Source organism: Mustela putorius, unplaced genomic scaffold (assembly GCF_011764305.1).
Source record: "Mustela putorius furo isolate JIRA1106 unplaced genomic scaffold, ASM1176430v1.1 tig00003870_pilon_pilon_pilon, whole genome shotgun sequence".
Taxonomy (NCBI): Eukaryota; Metazoa; Chordata; class Mammalia; order Carnivora; family Mustelidae; genus Mustela; species Mustela putorius.
In genome coordinates this window covers 11,696,429-11,713,391 of record NW_025422022.1, presented here as the reverse complement: position 1 = coordinate 11,713,391, position 16,963 = coordinate 11,696,429, and the positions used below count along the sequence as shown (strand labels likewise).

Here is a 16,963-nt window from a genome sequence, read left to right as displayed (position 1 = left end):
GTCAGGACATCTTGTTAAAATGCAGACTTGGATCCCTCAGGTGTAGGGGTGGGTCCAAGATTTTGCATTAAAAAAAAAAAAAAAGATTTATTTGAGAGTGAGAGAGCATGAGCAAGGGGAGGGACAGAGAGAGAGAGAATTTCAAGCACACTCCCCGCTGAGCGTGGAGCCTGATGTGGGCCTTCATCTCACAACTCCTGAGCCAAAATCAAGAGTCGGACACTTAATTGACTGAGCCACCCAGGCGCCCCCAAGGTTCTGCATTTTAACAGTGTAAGGTGATGTCCAGGAGCCAGAGTTCGAGGTGTGTGTGATGGGATCTCAGTCCCTCATTGGAAGTGGGGGCAGAGGATGGGCCCACCCCAAGCCCAAGTACAGAAGTTCTGGAAAATTCATTCTGACTGCTCCCAGGCCACCAGCATTTCACTCACTTGCAAGCCTTCCTCAAAAGTACTTAGGATAAATTAAATAATGCTGTGCTCTTTCAGGAGCCAGCATGTGGGAGACAGGCTAGAGACAGGTTACAGAAGAGAATGAGATCAGACAGATACAGAGAAAGATAAAGACAGATAGGGGCAGACAGAGTCCCTCCTGTAATGTCTGTCACTCTCTATCTCTTCCATTCTTTCCTCTCTGTTTCAATTTCTTTTTTCTTTTCTTTTCTTTTTTTTTTTTTTTTTTTCCATCTTGTTTCCCTCACTGCCTTCTGTCTGTTGTAAGATAACAGAATCATTCCACTCAAGTTCAGAGGCATATGGGGGCTTGTAAGAAAAGCGGACTGGACTAGGAGCCAAGAAAGCAACACTTGAGCCCTAGCTCTGCCCTCCCCCCCCCCCGCTCTCTTGGGTGCAGCTGCGCCGGTCACATGGGATGTCCCGGCCTCAGTTTCCTTTTCTGTACCAGGAACCAGTCGGGTGAGATGATCTCTGGACCCCCGCCAGCTCTGCACCACTGCGATTTACAATCTGTGTCATTATGTTTATCTGTTACTTGGGGCAGATCTGTTCAACTTTCAATGTAAACGAGTTAACTGTCACGTCCCCAGGGTTTCCAGAGTGCATAATTCCCATTTCTCCCCCGCCTGTCAGCGTCAGCGGGTGCTCCGGAAGTTCTCGAGCGACACCCACGTCCCCTGCATCGTGGAGCACGCCTGTGGGAGGCTGCCTGAACACGGCACCTTCCGCATTTCTGAAAATCTGGTCTTCTGTCGGGTTTTCACATCCTTTGTTGTTTCTGCGGTTTGAAAAGATTACCATTACTATTATTCATCTCATTTGAGGGGCAGATTCTTATCTGAAAGTCCCCAGAGTCAGAAAACTCACTTCTAAACCTTTAAAGTCCTGGCAGCCTTTTGTCAATGATGTTATTGTTATTTCTTGGAGAGGGGGAAGAATGGGAGAAAGGGCCTGTTGATTAAGGGGAGGGAGCATGATGGAGGACAACTTCCTTTAAGTTGTTTGATTTATAAGTGTAATCACCAAGAAAGAATCAGATCCCCCAAAACCAAGCAGAAGGGAAAACAAAAAGGAGCCACCCGGCATTGCAGAGGAGAGGGCCTGTCCTCGACTCGGCAGGTGACTGTGGGGGAACACACTGGAAGGTGAACACAGGAGCCCCTCACTCGCAGAAAGTTTCCACTGGCTTCTGTTTCTGTTCTGGGTTCTGAGTCTGTAGAGAAAATGAAACCAGCTGGGATAGGACCCGAAGTTGTTTTGGGGCATTTGATAACAGTGCAGAAAACAGGGTACATGTGCGGGAGGTAGGTGCATTTTGAGGTGACTTCTTAGGGATGCGTGACCAATGCTTACAGAGGGTCTTCCTGGGCCTGGTATTGTCAGAGTCATGGGTTGGTGCCCGGGTCCCTTAGCCAGTCAGGGGCCCTTCCTTCAGTGGGCTGGTCACAGTGAGGAACATATGAGAGACAGAGCTGTCTTGAGTTGTCCCAACAGCAGTTTAACAAAGATGGCAACCCCTTTAATTACGTGAAACACTCCCTTGAGTCTAGGACACAAACTTGTCACTTGCCTTGGCTGGACTTTAACCTTGATCCTTGGACGCCAAGCTATTTACACACACTGAGCAGCTAGCCAAACTAAATATGCCAGCTGGGAGGCTAGTTTCCAGAATGGGTACTTTGGAGAACTTCAAGTACGCTTGTGGGGGTCAGAGGTTGGTACAGTATGCGTGAGGGGAGAGAACTTCTGAGGAAGGGTGGGCGACCCTGTTCGAGGGTAGCTTTATTGTGTTTCTCTTATTTATTTTTCCAGGAGATAAGAGGGTTTTCTATGAGGTCTCCTAAGTTAGCTGGTCTTGCCGGTAGTGTTTCTAAAGATCTCGAATCCTCATTCAGATGTAGGCTATATTCATTCATGTAATCACTCGTTTTTCCAATGGGTAGACATGGACATCTGTTGGTAAAAGGCGCTGTCCTGATTTAGGTTCTTGTCCTTCTGCCTTAGAAAAGTTTAGAAGGGGGACGCCTGGGTGGCTCAGTGGGTTAAGCCGCTGCCTTCGGCTCAGGTCATGATCTCAGGGTCCTGGGATCGAGTCCCACATTGGGCTCTCTGCTCAGCGGGGAGCCTGCTTCCTCCTCTCTCTCTGCCTGCCTCTCTGCCTACTTGTGATCTCTCTGTCTGTCAAATAAATAAATAAATAAAATCTTTAAAAAAAAAATAGAAAAAAAAAAGAAAAGGTTAGAAGGTTAGGTAGAAACCTAACCTATTTAAGGAAGTGTTGAGTTGCTGTTTGTTGAATACTGATGCCTTAAGTGTAAAAACAGATAGCAAGTCACTTTGACCAAAGGGATGCCGCTGTCTGTCTCTGCTGCTGTGTCCCTGATCTGAGCACAGCCCTGCTGCTTTGCCTACTCTCGCCCCTGGCCAGTCTGCCTGCTTCCACTCTTGCCCTGTTCCAAGTCAGTCTCCTCACAGCAGCCAGAGAGATCATCTTGAGTTGCAAATCAGACTGCGTCACCTCCTGTTATAAAATGCTTCAACGGCTTCTTGTTACAATAAAAAAAAATTTTTTTTAATATTATAAAAACCTATAAATCCATTGCCCGCAAGAACTGGAGCATTAACAAGAACTAGGCGTGGAGCCCCATCCCGCACCGCGTCCAACACACTCTCCCGGGCCTCGTATTTAATTGTTCCTTGCCTTATTTAAATATGGTTTTATTTTATAAGTGTATTTCTAAAAAGCGTCCTGTTAAATTTTAGTTAGCTTAAACGTTGTTAAAAGTTTATCATTCCCTGTGTAATCTTCTGAGGTTGCTTTTTCCCTCCAATAACAGGTGGCTGAGATGCCGCGATCCCATGGCAGGTCGCCCCAGTAGACTTGCTGGAACGACTGTCATAGTCCACTTTCCAAATATGCCTCTGTTTCTCTCTTTTCCAGTGGGTGGGGCTTTGGTTGCCTCCAGAGTTTTGCTAAGGGGACACTGCTGCTGAGAACGTCCTTGTACAACTTCCCACTGCTCGCTCTTTCCTTTTTTTTTTTTTTTTTTTAAATTTTAAAGATTATTTATTTATGTATTTGAGAGAGACAGAGCACAAGCAGAGGGGCAGAAGGAGAGAGAGGAGCAGACTCCCAACTGAGCAGGGAGCCCGATGCGGGAATCTATCCCAGGACCCTGGGATCATGACTTGAGCCCAGGGCAGAGGCTTAACCGATAGAGTCCCCCAGGCACCCTTCCCGCTACTCTTAGAGACAAAAATCCTTCACGTGGCCTCCGGGTCTCTGCCTGGTCCAGCCCCACCCAGACTGTTCGCTCTTACCTCATATTCTGTGCCTCTGCTGCTCCGTGCCAGGCAGAAGTTCAGGGAAGGGTAGAAGATAGAAGGGTGTGTGCAAGAAAGTGAAATAGGTAACCTTTCTCTTCCCCTTCTTGTCAACTTCACCATTTCCTATAAACCCCCAATCAATCATTAACCTAACCTGGGCATATCTTACTTGATACCATGGAGCAGGAGGTCAGTTCACCTCTTTTGTGTGTTCATAGCTCCCCGTACCGACTGCAGAGAGCACTTGGCCCGGTTATCAGGGAGAGCACGCTGCCCTAGCATGACTCTGCGTTTGACACCTGCTCTGCTCCTGGACTCTGAGCTCTGAGAGCAGGACTGTCTGTTACTGTGCCCGGTCGTACCTCCAGCACCGGGACCAGGAGCTCTATATATATTCTCAAATGAATACCACAGTAATTCACAGAGGTTTAGGACAGGCATCTGAGACCACAGAACAAGATCCAGTATGCTTGTTCCTTAATCCTCTGGAGCAGCAGTTGGCAAACTTTTTTTGTGAAGGGGCAGAGAGTCAACATTTTAGACTAGGAGGACCCTACAATCTTGGACATCACTTAAATGTCACTGCCACACCATCCAGGCAGCCATACTTAATATGTAGATGAATGAATGTGACTGTGTTTCAATGAAACTTTATTTACGGACACAGAGACTTGAATTTCACATAATTTTAATTTTCGTGGGTCATGAAATGTGTTCACATGTTACAAGATAAAATTCTTTTGCTTTTTTTCCAACCGCTAAGAGCTATGTGAACCGTTCTTAACTTGTGGGATGTATAAAAGCAGGTAGTGGGCCAGAACTGATCTGAAAAGGGGCGCCTGGGTGGCTCAGTGGGTTAAAGCCTCTGCCTTCGGCTCAGGTCATGATCTCAGGGTCCTGGGATCGAGTCCCGCATTGGGCTCTCTGCTCAGTGGGGGGCCTGTCTCTTCTTCTCTCTCTGCCTGCCTCTCTGCCTACTTGTGATCTCTCTTTGTCAGATAAATAAATAAAATCTTAAAAAAAAAAAAATAACTGATCTGAAAGCCATGGCTGGCTGTCCCCTGCTCTAGAGTAGTTCTGAACCCTGGCCAGTCTAGTGACCTTGGGTCAAGGTCTACCCTTAAGCACTATTTGTAAGCCACTAAGGATGGAGGACAACAAAGAGTCCAGAGTTAGTACCTACATTAAAGAATTAAAAGATACCTTTTCCCTTTCTTCTTCTTCTTCTTTATTTTTTTAAACCTTTCTTGAAAAGTTGTCACATGGATCTCCCACCCCTTAGCTCATCCCTCACCTATCTTCTTCCTCCTTTGATATCAAAATCAGAATTCAGGCACTTAACAGTGCCTGTAGGCACCCAGATTGCATGGTCAAGACACTACCCACCCACTCACCTTTGCTGTCGCTCTCCCCGCTGATGGATCTGGCGGGAGGAAGAGACTGACCGCTGCAATTCACGGACACTTGGACCTTTCAAGGTCCTGGCCTGGCTGGAGAACCATGGTCCACCTACCTTCACGTGGGCGCAGGCGTGGATCCGCCGACATTACCATGAAACCAGGAAAACAAAGCAAAGCAAAACAAACAGAGGCTTCTGCTTTGCAATATTTGTTAATCTAAAGCCATGTTGACACACTTTTTAATCTGTCAGCAGACAAACCCTGGAAGGTAGCCCACGCTATTGGTGCGTTAACTTGTTTTTGTTCACTGAAATGGAAATACTCATTTATTGGAGGGGATGTGTATCCGTACAGCTCTGAAAAGACAGTGGCCGTGTTCTGTCCTGGCGAGCACCGTCAGGGACAGGAGGGAGGGAGGAACGGAGTGATGGGGAGAGAAGGTACCCTTGACCTCTCATGGCCTGACCCATGGAAGGTGGCAGTATCTTGTGTTGACATAACCATGTGGAAATTACCAGCACTGTCCACCCCTGCAGGGGCAAGGGCACTTGAGAGATGATCCAATTTGCCCTCTGCACTCAGAAACCTAGCCAAGTCACTTTCTGGTCTCGACCTGAAAGCTGATGGTTCTCAGGCTCCAATTTACCTCTTCTGGTGGGCGATCCCCAGATAGTTTTTGCTCCCTGAGCAGTTCTCCTGGGGAGGGTTAGTCCATTTCCTGGTGTAGTTCTTTGGGAGGGTACCGGGCCAAATGCTGTCTATACCTGACTCCAGGTATCAGGATACCTCCCAAGCCAGCCTTTTCTTGTCCCAAGTAATTCTCTATCTATCCATCTATCGAACTTTTGAAAGCAGGAATCAGATCCTATCATGCAGTTGCTTAAAAGCCTCTGAAGCATTTCATAAAACAAAATAAAATCCGAATTTCTTAACCTGCATTATGGGTTGAACAGTCTCCTCCCTACGTGGGTTTGGCATCCCGAGCCTAGCTGTGAAGGATGCTGTGGAAACAGCATCTTTGCAAGTGATCAAGATGAGGTCAGTAGGGTGGGCCATAGCCCAGAGAACTAGTGTCCTTATAAAAAGGGAAATACGGATCAGAGACAGATACGCATGGTGGAAAGACAACATGAAAACTGGAATATGTCATAGACAAGACAAAGAACACCTGAGGCCACCAGAAGCAGGAGAAAGGCCTGGAACAGTTTCTTCCTCAGCATCCCCAGAGGGAACTGACCGTGCCAACACCTTGATTTGGGATTTGCAGCCTCTAGAACTGTGAAGGCATCAATTTCTGTACTTTAAAGAGGAAACTAATATCCTTGATTGTAAAGCCCCTTGAATATTCTCACTGCTGACCTGCTGGTCTTTAATACTTCTCAGCTGGGGCAACTCTGGGGAGGGTGCAGGAGAGGGGGATGATTTTGGTGGTTAGAACTAGGTGCTTTATTGGTGTTTATTGAGAGGACAGGCCAGGGATAGTAGAAATCCCTAAATGCATGGAAGGATCCCCTACAATCTTGCCACTCGTGGCCCCACTGAGAATTACTGCACCAGAACGGCCTTCATTCAATTGTGTAAACCTTCCCCTTTTCCCAGGAGCCTGGAGCCTTTGCATGAGATGTTCTCTCTGCCTGGAACGCTCCCTACTGCTCTTCATCCCGTTTAGATCTTAACTTAGATGTGATCTTCTCAGACAGGCTTTCCAAGTTGCAAAATATCCACTTGCTCACTCAATTTCCCATAGGCCTTTAAACAATACTCTTCCGTAGATAGCGTTATCACCATTTGATTAAAAAAAAAAAAATCCTATGAGGGGCAGCTGGGTGATTCAGTTGGTTAAGTGTCTGCTTTCAGCTCAGGTCATGATCTCAGGGTCCTGGGTCGGTGCCCCGCATCGGTCTGCCTGCTCAGTGGGGAGTCTGCTTCTCCTTCTCCCTCTGTGCCTCCCCCTGCTCATGGTCGTTCTCTTTCAAATAAATAAAATACAATAACAATCTGTAACAAACCTATGAGATTATTTTTTGTCTCCTCCCACTAGAATATAAGCTCTGTGAGACCAAGGACTGTTTGCATGCCAGGATCCAGAGAAAAGCCTGGCAGGTAAATGGGGTTCACATTTCAATGTTGACTGAATGAACCAGTCATGAGCCCTGAAGCTGGAAATCCGTGAAAGCCTGGGGGTCTGGGAGAGAAGAAGGAAGAAATGGGAAGGGACAGGGCAGGAAGTGGGTGGGGCCGGTGAAGTGTGGTGGGAGAGGTAAGAAGGCATTGGTAAGGCAGGGCATTTAACAGCAGTGGGACTTCTTTCCAGACTGTTCTCGGACCATGAAACAAGAGCGCACAGGTTCCTCGAAGAGCCATGGCTGGAGCAGCCCTTCTTCTTCTTCTTTATACAGGAAGAAATAAGCCTGTGGAGTTCATTACTCCTGGAATGGTGGAGCTTGGAAGACAGAACTAGTTCCTCTAGGGTTTCAGAGGAGCTTATGGATGGTGCTTGACATATTGCCTTTTCATGGGTTATAAGGATAATTGGGACCAACGCGGGGAAAACCCAACTTGAACGTTGACATTGAGAAGGACAAGCCCACCATGCATGGAATGCCCTTTCATGCCTCCGTGAGAGCCAGAACTGGACTAAATGGGACATAGACTTCCCCAGTGTGGCTATCCTTGCTTGCTCTGTAGAGGCTACCTTGTCCTTGGAAAGATACACAGTATTCCACAGGCTTCCACAAGGACCTTGGAATGGAGTCATTTCAAAGGACATCCAATCACGAAAACACTGCTATGTTTTTAAGCCATGTGCAGCCTTTATTTTCCTCTTAGAAGTCCTCTGTTTTACTTAGTTTGTTTTATATAAAGTTTCTTTTTCCATCTTGCGGCACTCTCGGAACTTTGGAGGCGAGAGACAATGTTCTCCACGGGGCGAGAGGTGGCTTGCCTTGTAACTCTACCTCTGCTGCTAATTTGCTGAGTGACCTCTAATGTTTTACTTGACCTTGAAAGGGCCTCGATTATTCTACAGAAAATTTGACGGAATACATTACACCACAGGGGACTGGTGATCGGTGAAAGAATGCAATAAAATATGGGAAAGCACATGGAAGGAACTTTCTGTCTTGCTTTCCTGTTCCTTCGTTTTGTTATTTCAACTCTTGCCTGGAACCCTTCCCACCCAGGTTACCTCTCACCTTTGTCTTCACCTTTCCCTCACACAGACTTCCCGGACTTCAGGCAATCACATCCCACATTCGCAATCTGTGGAATATTTGAGTGCCGATTGCCCTCTTACTTGCTTAATATTGTCTTTACACTGGCTGGCTCACGTCTCAATTTACATTGGTTCCCTCGAAAAGGAAACATGGGCAGCTGTTTATATAGAACGACACCCAGATCGGAAGTTTGTCAAGAGTGTTTTCTCCAACAGACGTCATATCAGGACACGTTCATTGAAGTTAAAAGGATAAAAACTTTGGAAGAGTCCTGGCTTACACACTGCTTCCTCAATAACACCTTCTCCAGCCCCCACACCAACCCCCAGACTGAGTCTGCCCCCAGTCGTGTACACTTGTTTCCTCCTTTGGGACCGTCTCTCCACCCACCGGGAATCCCCACGGCCTCTGTGCCCCCTCTCTTTGACTGTAAGCACCATGTGGGCAAGACAGAGTTTGTACTTCTAGGTATTCAACAGTATTTTGTGCAATTAGGAAAAAGTTCATCTGTGTACTGACCTATTACTTCGAGACCAGTAGTGGAAAATTGCAATGCATGGCATTTTCTGTTTCTTCCGTCCCCGGGCTTTAAAACTTGGGGACACTTGGGGTACCCGTGAGCAGGCAGGAAACGCTAAACTTGTAGGAAGCCCTGGGAGATGTACTTAGGAGTCTAGGCACTTCCTCTAAGGGTCCAAGTTTTAAAGAGTTGATACATGCAGAGTTAAGAGCTTAGGGCAAGGGAATTCTCAAAGCTTTGAGTTCTTGGAATGTGTAAGTAACGGATAATTGGCAACTTACTTTTCCATCCTAAGGGACTTCTTCCCATACAAAGTGGATTCCCACAGGGAGTGTTTTGTTGTTGTTGATCATGCCTGGGCAGTACTTAAACCTCCACAGAATCCCCAGAGGAGGCCCCAAACCTTATTTGTACCTGTCGTTCCCTTGACCTCCCACATCTGGTTCTGTTCTAAGTTTCCACAAGTTTCTGAATGTCTGAGCAAGCGACCATGCAGACATCGTAGATGTCTTGGCAGGTGTCTGGTTCTGCATGGGTACTGAGTCCTTGACAGTGGTTTTCTAGAAAAATGATATGCTCCTTATCTAGTTGCTAATTCCTTCCACATATCACAAGCCTTTTCTGTAAATTCCCATCAGTCTTGACAAAGTTATCTTGTAGACCTATGTAGTGATTTTGATGGCTGCACAGAGCTGTTTGTCTTGTTCAGAACTAAATTAATAACACCACGATGGCACCTACTTTAGCACCAAACTTCTTAAACTCTCCTAATATACTAATCAGCATGTCAGCGAAATATTTTTTTTTTTTCTGGATAAAGACAAGCTTGGTGAAATGGATTAGACATTCACACGGCATTGCATAATTCAGCATGCCAGTGTGGTGCATACGATTTGCATTAATAGCCTGCACTGGGAGGCGGCTGCTCATAGGTTTCTCTCATTAGGTCGAATATCGAAGATTCCAGACTGTCAATCAATTACGGCAATTTCCTTTTCCATATTTATTCCATCACGATCATTGACAGCTACCATTAAGTGACATTAATACAATACAGTATCATCTTGCATTTCTACAGAGCATCTCGGGGCGCCTCGTGGTTCCACTCCAGCCAAGAAATCACATTATAAAGGAGAAAGTGCCCTTATTCCCCAGGTAGAAAACAGGCTGCCAACTCTCTTGGATACTGTGGCGGTTGCCCAGAATCTCTGGAGATGCTCCTGACTTCTGGGCATGGGTGTTTATCTTTTTGCTTTCTGAAAATACCCAAGGCTGTGACTCTGGGGAGTGGGGTGGCTTAGTGGGCAGGGGTGACTAATCAGGGAGACCACTCAACTACACGCCCTGCCTCCATGCGCCCTTGATTTAGGACATGCTTACGAGACAGGGCCAGAGGGGACCCTTGTGGAGGAATTCAGCTTCTTAGAAGGGCAGTGGTTGCTGTATGCCACTATTGGGTGATATTTTCCACTCCCATGCCTCCCTGCCTTTCCACCTTGCACGATCACTTAAAATACCATTGGCCACTTGGACTCAGAATGCAACAAAGCCCTCCTTTGCCAGACAGATCATTCCTGTGGGCTAAGTTGCCGGCTTTGGGATATCCTCCTTGTTCCTTCTGCCGTTTCTGTAGTGAGGGATTATCAGAGTCGTGCTGCGCGGAAGCCATCTCTGTTGTCCAAGCGTCACCGACTGAAAATACGGAAAATTCCCTTGCTCAGCTTTAGGTGACACACCAGTAGGGTTTCCAGATAAATCACAGGATGCCCAAGGTACATTTGAATTTCAGATAAGTGATAATTATTTTAGTATAAATATGCTCCAAATATTGCCTAGAACGTATACAAGTTTTCATCATTTATCTGAAATTCAAATTGAACTGAGCATCCTGTTTTGTTTCGTTTTCCAGATCTGGCAACCCTACCCATCAGGTGAATCAATGGTTTAAGAACCAAACCAATCACGCTACTGAGATTCTAAGGAGAAATCAAATCAAGACAGTATGTCTACACTGAGCTGAAGTATTTGTGAAGGGCTGTGTTCACAGCTGTGGGAGATGCAAAACAGTGTCAGAGTTGGTGAGAAAAAAGAACAGGAGAAGAATGGCCACAGGCCAGAGAGAGACTTTGGTGCTAGGGCAATAGTTTGGCTCAAGAACTATAGAAAAGCAAAAGAGTGTTTAAAAAAACGTTTCTAGCAGTTTTCTTCATCTCTAACCTTTTGTGATGGCTTCTTGCAAGCAGGGCTTCTGCTTCACTGCTCAGGGGAAGGCTAGAGAGACTAGAGAAGAACATTCTCTGACATGTAAGGAGTCTTGTGGGCACAGCACCTGCCTTAAGTCTTTTATTGCTGAGGTAAAGCAAACATCATCTTGATTGATGATTGCGGAGAACCTGGGGGAGACAATCAGCAGGTGTTTGCGGATTGGACGAGTGACAAGTTTTAAGTAGGGAGAGCATCATGAAAGATATTTTACTAAGACTGTTTTGGAGGTATTGGGTGAGAGAACGAGAATAAGGCCCCTCTGATAAGTGAGAAAAACCCATCTGGTCTGCTGGGCTGCCCATGGTCAAGTGTCCACATTGCATAACACCTGACTGCCATCCCTTTTTGTCCCATCACCTAGCATCGGGTGGCCTAGGGTGACTTGAGCACTCATGATTCCTGGAGCAAATTATGATTGCTCTGTTTCTTCTGAGAACAGGATGAATAATTATATACCAGAGGAGGGAAGGTTGGAAAAAACAAGAGGCAGAATTGGGACAGAGAGAGGACAAAATTAAAAAAAGAAAAAGAAAAAAGTGACTGAGAGAAAAAGTAGATGAGCTAGAGAGATGTGTTTCATTCATTTCTTTTCTTCTTCAATTATTATTTGTGCGCTTGGGGATGAGGAACCATATGCCTCGTATTTTTGTCTCTGTTTCCACAAGGCAAACTTCATTTTTATTTTTAATGACTTTGCAAGCCGTGAAAAAACTTTATTGAGTATCCAGCAGCAAGGGCAGTGCCAGGACTGGAGAACAGGTCTTTCTTGCTCTAAGACCTGTCCTGATTCACTGCCGAGGCTGCTGTTTCTGGCTGCAAAACTGCTCTGCAGACCGCCTCTTCAGTTTCACAGATGTGTTTGTTGATGAAACCACACAGATAATCACTTGCTTTCACGTGTGTGCCTTGTTCTTTATTTTGCTGTTCGGTATGAAAAGAAACTCACAGTCTGGATTCAGCATAATTGCGTCTCCCTCTGGGGTAGGATTTATTTGCAAAGGGATAAAGACAGAGACTCCCTTCCTATTTTTTAACTTTCTAGGATGGCCAACCCTTTTCGGGGGGAAAAAAAAGGGGTGCAGTGGTAAAGAGATTATCTGGTTATTTGGTGAAATAGTTAAACTCTAATCCAATGATGACCCATAGAAAGCAGCAATAACAGAACACCGTGAGTATGTGTCCTCTTTTCAAAGACATCTAGATTTGTTTCTGAGGAGGATGGGAAGGCTTTTGAGATCCTGGGAGAGGAAAAGGATATCAGAGCTGAAAAGAATCTTTGTGATCCTTAAAGCTTCTTGAAGTTTTGGAGGGAATGAATGAGACCAGACCCTCTTTATAAACCCTAGGTGATCATACTTCTCCCACAGAGCCTGCTTGGAAACTGAGAAAGAGTAAGTGACTCAAGAATTTAAAAATTTAGTAAAAGAAAAAGGGATCCAACCTCTCTTTCCTTCCCTTGGGCTTCATGTCCTCAGGTTCTTTTTAATGTAAATTAAATAATGAGTAGTTAATAAAAAGGTAACCCAGACCTATGCTTTTGCCCTTGTGCTGACCTTGATGCAGGGCTCTGCACGTCTGTGTGTCTCCCTCAATGAAAGTTCACTCCACAAAGCAGATTGTACTCGAGATTTTAATCTATTCTATTTTTAAAAATTATTTTTAATTTTTTATTTTTTAAATGATTTTATTTTTAAGTAACCGCTATACTCAACCCGGAGCTCGAACTCCCAACCCCGAGATCAAAAGTCACCTGCTCCTCTGACTGAGCCAGCCAGGCATCCCTTTATTTTTTAATTTAAAAATTTTAATTCTAGTGTAGTTAATGTACAGCGTTACATTTGCTTTGAGTGTAAAATGGAGCGATTTGACAATTCTGTACCTTTTGCAGTGCTTGTCGAGATAAGCTGTACTGAAGATTTTATAAGGAAAACTGAAGAGGGGATTTACATCTCACAATGCTCAAACTTCACTTCCCAATTTGCTGTTGAGATGTCTCTTCTCAATTTTATTCTCAACTGTTGGCCTTTCCATGGAGTGGTTTCTCAAAGTCCACATGTTAGTGAATTCTCCCTCTGCCCTATCACTCATGATTCTTTTGGAGAAAGCTTTTCACTGTTTCTCACCTCTCAGTCCTTTGCACTAGCCACCCACAGGCCCTGGGCACTCAGGTTGTATCAGAGCATCCTTCTTGAATTGCACATCTGCTTCTTGCAAGGGATTCACATAAAACTGCAAAGGAAAATGAAGATTTTTTGTAGGGCCACAGGAACGTAATTTATTAGGGAATGATATCTGGCAATGTTTACCATATGCTTTGGGTTTCTTAATTTTAGGTTACTTGCTGACTTCTTCTCCAAAGCTAGAGGTTGGGTTTGGTGGCCATGGAGATAAACGGATTCCTGTCCCATCACTTTCAGGGGATGCCATTGATTCTTTCCTCACTGTTGAGTGCATGTCGGCTAAGAATTCCGAGCTGATATTTTCCCCAGTAGCTGAGAGAGAAACTGATTGTGTGTTTTGTAATTTCTCCAACCATGGGGAGTGGCCAACCATCTTTCTTCCCTCTCTTTTGTTAGGGGTTACCCTCCTTAGAATTTCCCTGGTGTCTCCTGGGAGATTCATGAACTGCGGCTTTCTTTGTGTGATAAGAATTCCTTTATGACCACCTTAAATCTCAGATTCTAAGATCTGAGGATTAGATCCTTAGATCTGTTTTAATTTTCAGATTTGAATATTACTGGCTGCTTATACTCTCGGAAACACTGAAGAGTCTCCTGCATCGGGCCCTAGGGGACTCTAAGATGTTTGCTCACAGGTTGTCTTGTGAACTCTTTCTTCCCTTATGCTAATTCACCCTCCTGCAGTTTTGTGTTACTTGTACATGAACGGTACTCGGTAAGGTCATATTTTTTGATGTGAAAATCATGCTTGACTTGATATGTACCAGGCTATCAAAGATGTTTGTTAAATAAATCTAGAAAGTTCAGGATATGTTGTTGGGTTTTAGACCCACGTAAGGAACACCTTCTCAGAGGCCATTGCATTTTGCTGCTCAGCATTTGTCTCCCTCAAAGACCTGGTTTCTGTCATTCTTCTCCTTCTCCTTCTGACTCACCTGCCTGTGATATTCTTTGACCACCTCATCATTATTTGATTGGTGATTCTGCTCAAGCCCCAGAAAATTGCCCCTTCTTTTTCAACTTGCAGGTTTCTATGGCTCATCTTCCTTTCCAATATTTCTTTCTAAGTCAGACATTTCCCCTTGTCATTCTTTCTCTCATTTGATATTTGTCACGTCCTCAGGAATATGAGATGCTAGCCCTACCCTGTGCATCCCACTCCCTCTCCACCAGACCTTCCTGTAGCTTCTGCCACCACGATGACTCTGCTCTTGCTCCCTCACTTCTATCCTTGTCATTCAAGGGTAACACTTCAGTGATCTTTCCCCTTCTCTGTCCATTGAGTTCATTTACAGCTTACAATCCAGCCAACTTCTGGTTGTCAGCCGCCTGACCATAACCCCTGCTGTTTACTCTTGCCATCTATCCCTTCCTCTAGATCTTCCCTGTCATCTTTCATCTCTGGAGTTGTCCGTATTTTACTCTAAGTTGTTTCTTTTTCCTTCTTTCTTTTATTTCCTTTCACTCTTTTATTTTCTCTTTATTTTTTGAAAATTTTAAATAAGTATACATGTGTCAAAAGTCACAATGAGAACAAGGATAGCCCCGATGGGTCCCCTGCACCTTTCGCCAAGTCTCCCCCATGATCCCATCTGACATAATTAGAGTACTGCATCAGAACCGGGGAACTGACACTGGTACAATGCATGTGAGGAGTTCCATACCTTCTACCACATGTACGGATTCAGTAAGCATCAACGTGCAGATATCTCCATCATGCTACCCACTAATGCTCATACTCACCCACCATCCCCAGACCCATATCAACCACCAACTAGTCTGTTCCCCAGTTCTGTGATTTGGCCATTTAGAATGTTATCGAAGTGAACTTGAAAAGTATGTGACCTGCCAAGACTGGCTGATTCTTTTTTATTCCTGGGCAATATTCTGTGACATAAATGTACATTTACCTACTGAAGAATATTTTGGTCACTTCTAGTTTTTGGTCCTCTCACAGTATTTTCTTTCCTTTTATATTTATATTTTTTTTCTAGGTTGCTACTTTTAGCAGATGTTTGCAAGAAAGAAAACCTTTTGAAAGAGGAAGACTTACCCAGGGATTCTTTTGACTAATGGAGGCATAGGTTCAACTCCAAGTGATTGACAAGGTACAGACTCTGTTTTCTTTTCAGAAACAGGATTGGTTTCTTGGCATCTGGACTTAAACTTTCTCTTTCCATTCTTGGTTGTCAGCAAATCCCCTGTCTCGGGTGGAGACACTGGATTTAACCCCCACAGAGGTGTTCCAGTATAAATTTCGATCATAAGTAAAAATCGGGTTTAGTTATTTTAAATTAGGATGTTAATTTAAAACGACTACATTGTTACAAGGGCTTTGGTGCCTGTTCAGGAAAGCCTTCAAGTTATTTCTGGCAAAATATATTGAAACCAGTGGCCTTTAGAACTCAGTACTCAAGGGAAACAGGGCAAGCTGAGTTTCAGCTGTTTGACTTGAAGGTGGGGTCACCCAGTGGCATTTGCTAAAGGAAGAAATTCGTAGGCTTATTTTCTAAATGAGTTTAAGGTTCAGAGTTTTGTTAGCCCTGCATATGTTTGAGAGGGACTCCTGAGCACTGGTGGGTAGTTTTATCTGGTTCTAGTAAATGAGTGGGTTTGTGTGACATTTTTGGTGTGCAATGATGAAGGTTGACATAGGGTTTCCCTTCGGTGAGTAACTTGGCTTCATTTTATGTTTGAAGATTTCATATATTTGCATAATGTCTAAGCTGAGGTGATTATATGGCAGAGGAGTAAAAGTGTAAATATTAGGGGTGCCTGGGTGGCTCAGTGGGTTAAAGCCTCTGCCTTCGTCTAAGGTCATGATCCCAGGGCCCTGAGATCGAGCCCCGACATTGGGCTCTCTGCTTAGTGGGAAGCCTGCTTCCTCCTCTCTCTCTGCCTGCTTCTCTGTCTACTTGTGATCTCTGTCTGTCAAATAAATAAATAAAATCTTTAGAAAAAAGATTTAAAAAAGCGTAAATATTAAAATGTTACTGGACATTTGACAGTCTTCCAGAGTAAAGGGGATTTAATATATGTGAAATAGAAGTTTGGACTGGCACATCAAGATTTTTTCTTCCCTTCCCTTTCTTTCTTTTCCTTAAAGTTTGCTAGAAATTTAAAATTTCCACACTTAAACCGATAATCAGAATCTTCTCCATTTTAAGGTCTTGGCTTTGTTGGGGACATTCAGTTTCGGTTAAGACACTTGGGAAAGTAAGATCCCACGCCTTATCCCTCCCCGCCCCCCTTCCCTCCCCTAAATTTGAATGCTCCTTAACACCTGGGGAGTGCCGTGTGTTCATGTAAACTGTATCCAGAAGGACTGAAAGCACTTTGTACACTTTACATAACGAATCCCTCATTGCTGTCCAGGTATGCAGAGGAAGGGGAGCTAAGATAGGCGCTGTGCATCTCTGCATTTGTAGGACAAGCCCTGAGTCACCAAAGTGAGTCACTGGTGATGGGGAAGGCACTTTCCACCCAGGCTGATGTTCTCAAACCAGCCTTTTCAGCATTTATTTTTATAATATCTCAAGGTGTCTCCAAGTATCTCATGAGATTACTGTAAGATTCACATGAATGTGAGTGACTTTTAACC

General features: G+C 44.7%; 1 long non-coding RNA gene across 1 annotated transcript; it reads right to left on the bottom strand.

Moving 5' to 3' along the window:
* Window positions 1–957: 957 nt before the first annotated feature.
* On the bottom strand, window positions 958–3,907 carry LOC123388057. Its single transcript, XR_006602592.1, has 2 exons — window positions 3,777–3,907; window positions 958–1,233 (listed from the first exon to the last, which is right to left on the bottom strand). It is a non-coding gene; the product is annotated as an uncharacterized LOC123388057 (long non-coding RNA).
* Between the last annotated feature and the right edge of the window lie 13,056 nt (window positions 3,908–16,963).